This window comes from Zalophus californianus, chromosome 5, assembly GCF_009762305.2.
Source record: "Zalophus californianus isolate mZalCal1 chromosome 5, mZalCal1.pri.v2, whole genome shotgun sequence".
Taxonomy (NCBI): Eukaryota; Metazoa; Chordata; class Mammalia; order Carnivora; family Otariidae; genus Zalophus; species Zalophus californianus.
The window spans coordinates 56,392,278-56,398,277 of NC_045599.1; positions in this window are offsets into that span (position 1 = coordinate 56,392,278).

Genomic DNA, 6,000 nt, shown 5'->3' on the forward strand with positions numbered 1-6,000 from the left:
TTGGAGTTGATAATATACTCAAAGGAAAGAGACAAAAGAGCTGGGCCATCATATTTTCCTCCAGGTTGTTCAACATGAGACAGCAAGATTATCAAGGAGACAGGAACTCAGAGTGAAAACACCGTCTTGGAGAAAAAAAAAAAAAATCATTCATTTAAGGGCGCCTGGGTGGCTCAATTGTTGTGTCTGCCTTCAGGTCAGGTCATGATCCCAGGGTCCTGGCATCAAGCCCTGCATCAGGCTCCCTGCTTGGCGGGAAGCCTGCTTCTCCCTCTCCCACTCCCCCTGCTTGTGTTCCCTCTCTCGCTGTGTCTGTCTCTGTGTCAAATAAATAAATAAAATCTTTAAAAAAAAAAGAAAAGAAAACCCTTTGGGGCATCTGGGTGGCTCAGTAGTTAAGCGTCTGCCTTCAGCTCAGGTCATGATCCCAGGGTCCTGGGATCGAGCCCCGCGTCGGGCTCCCTGCTCAGCGGGAAGCCTGCTTCTCCCTCTCCCACTCCCCCTGCTTGTGTTCCCTTTCTTGCTGTGTCTCTCTCTGTGAAATAAATAAATAAAATCTTTAAAAAAAAATCATTCATTTAGCTGAAACGCATCAAAAAAGAGGAGAAAATCTCAAGACTTGCTCTAATCAAAGTAAACAACAAAAAGCAAGAGAAAGAAAGTTGTAACACAAATAAGCATGCAGTTGAAACTGCTAACGGCCACTGCTCCTTTGCTCCAAATGCAAAAAAAAAAGAAAAAAAATTACCTAAGAAGCAAAGAACTAACAGAGTTTCTGAGACCAATTATCTCTCACTTGAAATCAGAAAGAATACTGAGCAGGTCAAGACACAAATCACAGACCCCTGAAACAAATAATATATTATATGTCAATTAATTGAATTTAAATTGAAAAAATAAAGAGGCAAACGCTTAGGAGAGTAAAGGACTACTTGCCTCATTGCACCTGCTAGAAATGGGTGGTCTCATGGAAGACATGGGGCAGTGGATGAGACAGTCATTGTTCCTTCTTCTCAGGCCACCTACTGTTTTGAAAGCTCTAGTTGACAAGAAGCTCTGATATTACTTCTCAAAGCCTCATCCTAATTCTCCCCTGATGTGACCTTGCTTTTGGCTTGAGAGATAGTCATCTCAGAGATAGCATCTGAAAAGCTGTAATGTGGGCTGTTTTTGATACAACCAAAAGTCAAGAATGTGTCCAATCCTAGTATTTTTCTGTTGACTTCTTTAAAATGTCTTATTTGGTAAAGTAAGCAATAGACAATAAAAGGAGAAAAGCATAACACAAATAATCCTACTGTCAAATGGGGTACTTCCTGTCCTAGATTGTTTACTTACTCCCCCAGAGTAAGGTTCTTTAGCCTTTATTTAGGCTTATTTTGCCTCTCTGGCTACCTACTCCCACTATGGTTCTGAGGGGGAAACTGTTCTATTAAACCATGGGCTTTCCTCCTTTGGGTCTCAATTTCCTCATCTATAAATGAGGTGTGAAAATGCATCCCTGATACCTCACAAAATGGTTGTGAGACTTAAAAGGAGCTAAATTAAACGTTGGGACTTGAGGGAGTCCAATTAAAGACATCCCTGTTTCCGCTAGTCATGTTATGAATAATTGAGGAATAAGACAGATGAATATGTCAGATAGAAAACTACAATACCATATTTATTAGTGATAAAGCTAATACTGGAAAATTTGCTTATATCCGCAAGCAGATAGAATTCCAAACATGGAATCCAAGAATTAAAAGGATTTACCCAGGGACTGACGCTCAGTCAGTTAAGTGTCTGCCTTCAGCTCAGGTCAGGATCCTAGGGTCCTGGGATCAAGTCCCGCATCGGGCTCCCTGCTGAGCAGGGAGCCTGCTTCTCCCTCTGTCTGCTGCTCCCCCTGCTTGTGTGCTGTCTCTCTCTGTCAAATAAATAAATAAAATCTTAAAAAAAAAAAAGAAAGAAAGAAAATTGGAAGAAGGTGCTCCATCCAAGCTGGGGCAATCTTGCCTCTCATAGCATCTCTGTGTTAATTCGGGAAAGGCTCCTTTCTCTAAGCTCTTCTCACCTCTGCCCCAGTGCCAGGGTGCTCGGTTAAAAAGGAGAAGACAGACTGGATTTCAGCAGCTTGGCCCAAAGACACTCAAGCAGTGAACAACTTGCACAATAGTACACTGTGCCCCTTGACACGCATGTGTCAAGAATATACATCCCTAAGAATGGACCAGAGGTATAATCATAGGTCTTTCCCTTTCAGCAGCTTGGCCCAAAGACACTCAAGCAATGAACAACTTGCACAATAGTACATTGTGCCCCTTGACACGCATGTGTCAAGAAGATACATCCCTAAGAATGGACCAGAGGTATAATCATGGGTCTTTCCCTGACTTGGTTTCCTCACACGTTTGCAGTGATAAGTACTTAGCTGGACTTGAGGGGTCTCCACTGCAGATCTCTGGCCACTCTTTCTGTACTTCCTCCTTTCTGATACTCTGCTCACAAATTCTATCTGCCCAGGCCTTTCATGTCCCAAACTCTATTCCCCAACTCAGGGAGACCTCTGGGCTCTGCCTGGGTTTCTCTGGTCTGTATAAGCCTGGAATCTCTCTCTAACTGGTGAGTTTGGACACTCAAAAGGTTTGCCTTGCTTATTTCCTCTCTCTCCCAGACAACTGTTCTTTGCTGCTTGACAACAAATATCTTCCAAATCATTTTTTCATACATTTGGTCTAAATTTTGTCTAGGTATGAAGGTAAATACAGTACTAGTTACTCCTTCTTGATCAGAAATGGAAATCTTTATACATGTATTTTTAATTTCCATTAATACTTCCATGCTGGTTGTACCAATTTCTACTCCAACTAGCAGTGACTTGTAATAGCCCATGTGTTCATGTGCCAGCCACAAGACAGAATGTTATGGGTGAAAATGGTATCTTATAGTAGTTTTAATATGGGTTTATCTTACTGTAAGTGATATTTAAGAACCATTTGCATTTCCTTTCCTATAAACTCTTTATTCATATCCTTTGCCCATCCTTGCTAGGTTGTTGGTCTTTCCGTAATGATATATTGAGGTCCATTGCTTCAAAGGGTCATATCACGAGTTGAAGGTCACACCAAGTCAAAGGATAATGCTGTTGTTATGGTACATCTTATACCATTGGTGTTTTATTTATGAAGTACCATAATATTTTAGATTTTATCTTAGTATTTCTCAAGCAGAATATAAAACTGAAAACCCTTTCTAGTAGCTACATTAATGTTCTTAATACATGTCTTTTTTTTAAAAAGATTATTTATTTATTTATTTGAGAGAGAGAGAGAACGAGAGACAGAGAGCATGAGAGGGAACAGGGTCAGAGGGAGAAGCAGACTCCCTGCCAAGCAGGGAGCCCGATGCGGGACTCGATCCCGGGACTCCAGGATCATGACCTGAGCCGAAGGCAGTCGCTTAACCAACTGAGCCACCCAGGCGCCCAATACATGTCTTTTTAATTGTAACATTCTTATGGGTACAAAATGGCACCATATTGTGCATTTTTTACCCTGAAAATGTTAAAAAGAAGTAATGAAAAATGAAGTTTACACTGCCCCATCCAACGTTTAACCTGAAAAACACCCTTTAGATATGTCTTTGTTCTATCTTTTTTTTTTCTACCAATAACTAACGAGTCTCTCTTTTTCTCCTTAATTGTTATCCATCAACTCCTCCCCTAAATTTTGACCAGAGTAATCATCAGATCATTGGCTATTTTAATGAAAGCAATTTCAGGAAAGTGGGAAGGGGCAAAATCTAGAATGTAATTGTTTGGATATTTCATGTTAAGCTGTCCTGACGTTTTCGTAAAGAAAACAATCCACTCACCACAGCAATAGTTAAAGATGTAAATTTTACTGATTACTTCATAGGAGAGATAGATGAAGGAATTTATATCACATAGCTCACAGAATTTTCTAGAAAATTCCTCATTAGACTTCTCCCTAATCTTCTTTTCCCCAACTAGCAGCCACCAGCTTTCCTTCTTATTCAACTTCTCACACTAGTCTGCATATTCCACCTGCTCATGAATACTAATACTGTCTTTAATTTGAGAAAGGTCACCATATTGAGGAGAGTAACAAGCCATAGACCAACTGCCTTCCTTTAGAAGACAATGAAGGATTATACATGTAAAAAAAATATATATGTTCTGCAACATTGATTTTCTTTCTGAATTGCTTGTGGCAGCCTGATTACTTAATACAAAAAACACTTCCTTCTACGTAACAGTAAGGTCATCAAGGAACAGTCCGCCTGTCAGATTTCATAAAAAGATCGTCCCAAAACAGATATATATTAAAACAAAATAAACAAAAACACTCTACCACCACTCTTACCATATATACAAACCTCACTGTTGTTGCCGTTAAATTGTTTGAAAATCTGCTATAACATCATGTTCTCTTGCCTCTACCCTGCACAACTATGAATTGTTGCTCTGTTGTACCATCATGGGGATGCATGGTTCTTTGGAATGCATTGTAGCTGTCCCCTCCAACATAGCGGGGTAAGTAATAACCTTTATGAATGTTTATAACAAGCTAAGTAATGACAACTTACACTATCAGCCCACCATGGAAAAAATATGCAATACCAAAGATTCTTGTAGTTTCCTCTTAAAAATCTGTAGATGAAAAAATACACCTGTGTGGAGTTTAGGATTACATAAGAAGATATGGTATTATTCCACGTAGAATAAAGGAGAGACAGATTGGATTTGGCAGAAAGCTCTCTATTATTTTGGGGTACTATTGTTTATCTTCATTTTTAAAAGCCAAAAAAAATACGTGTGTCTGTTTGTCTTAATACCTTGGTTTCAAAATTGTTACTGTTTAGACTTGTACAGCTCAAGGGAAATCTTAAGTAATCCAACCATTAACTTTTGGTTGAGTAATAAAAGCTCTCATATGGTCCTTGCTTGCAATCCTGGGCCCTCCTTCTGTAATTAATGCTACACTTTTTTTTTTTTTAAGATTTTATTTATTTATTTGTCGAGGGGGGTGTGGAGAGCACAAGCAGGGCGAGCTGCAGAGGCAGAGAGAGAAGCAGGCTCCCCACTGAGCAAGGAGTCCGATACAGGACTCGATCCCAGGACCCTAGGATCATGACCTGAGCCGAAGGCAGATGCCTAACCGACTGAGCCACCCAAGCATCCTTAACACTAAAGTTCTTGTGCATTTAATATGAACTAGACAGGGATGGTACAGATAGATAATCATTCTTGTCTCAGTTTGAGTTTGGTGATACACAAGTAAGCCAGTTATTGCAATGCAGTATGTGAAATGGGAGGCACTTCACTTAGACTGGGGTCTGGAGCCTGGGGTGGGAAGTATTAAGGAATGCTTTCAGTTTTTATGGTCCGGGAAACATTAGATAGATAGATACATAGATGGCATTAAAGTCTTAGATGATGGATTTTTTTCTGTCAATAGCTAACCCTTGCTCCTTAATCATTGACTGACCAATTCATTTCTTCTCAATTGAATTATAAGGTATGTTGAATTACTATTATATATTATAATGGAACGGGAGTTTACTTTTTGGTTCCATTCATTTTTTGCATTCTTGTGCTGTGTCTAAACTTTTCATTATCATGGTTTTTTGATATTTTGGTATCTGGTAGGCCTAGTCTCCCTAAAGATTCTTCTTTACAAAATTTTCCTTGTCATTCTTACCAGTTCTTTCACGTGAATTGTAGGATTCTTTTGTCAAGCCCTCTCCTCCCCAAACAATTCCTGTGGCGAACTTGATAGGGGTTACATTAAATCCACATATTAATGTGGGCTGAATTGACATGTTTCTACTCTTCAGTCTTTTCACACTTTTTTTATAAGGAGCAAAGATTTATTCATATTACCTTAGAAAATTAGGGGTTTATCATAAGAAGAGGTAGTGGATACATCTATTTACATTCTGTGCATATTTCTGAAGTTTGCTGTTTTCCTCCTCATGGCACATTTATGGTTTTTT